The following is a 512-nucleotide window of genomic DNA, read 5'->3' on the forward strand; positions in this document are numbered from 1 at the left end:
AGGTAAGGTATATAAACATACCTTGAAAATTTGAGCTCTTAATACCAAGTAGTTCCGGAGATATAGAGGCGCAAAAATGGCAATTTTTTTACTCATTCACTCACTCACTCACTCATCAAAATGTTGAGGCACTTCCCGATATAGTAGAAACTTGAAATTTGGTAGGATGGTAGGTCTTGATGAGTAAGGAAAGGGAAAAATCTGAAAATCGGCAAAAGTTGCACTGGGCGCCGCCCACAGGCGGAAATAACCGCTTTTTGGCGGTTTTCACCAAACGGTTAGAGATATCGAAAAAGTTATGAGAGTAGACCCCCCCAAAACCATACCTAAAACACCCGAAATATCAGTTTTTATTAACATCAGGACAACGGTTAGCGGTGTTTTACCGTATTTTTCGACATTTCGACCGCTATTTTGCTGATGAAAAAAGACTTAGAGTACATATGTACCTATCAAAAATGATATGGTAGTAGATGTTGACATCTACTGACAAAAATGATAAACAACAACAA

The sequence above is a fragment of the Diaphorina citri genome, unplaced genomic scaffold, assembly GCF_000475195.1.
Source record: "Diaphorina citri unplaced genomic scaffold, Diaci psyllid genome assembly version 1.1 scaffold2791, whole genome shotgun sequence".
In the NCBI taxonomy this organism is placed as follows: Eukaryota; Metazoa; Arthropoda; class Insecta; order Hemiptera; family Psyllidae; genus Diaphorina; species Diaphorina citri.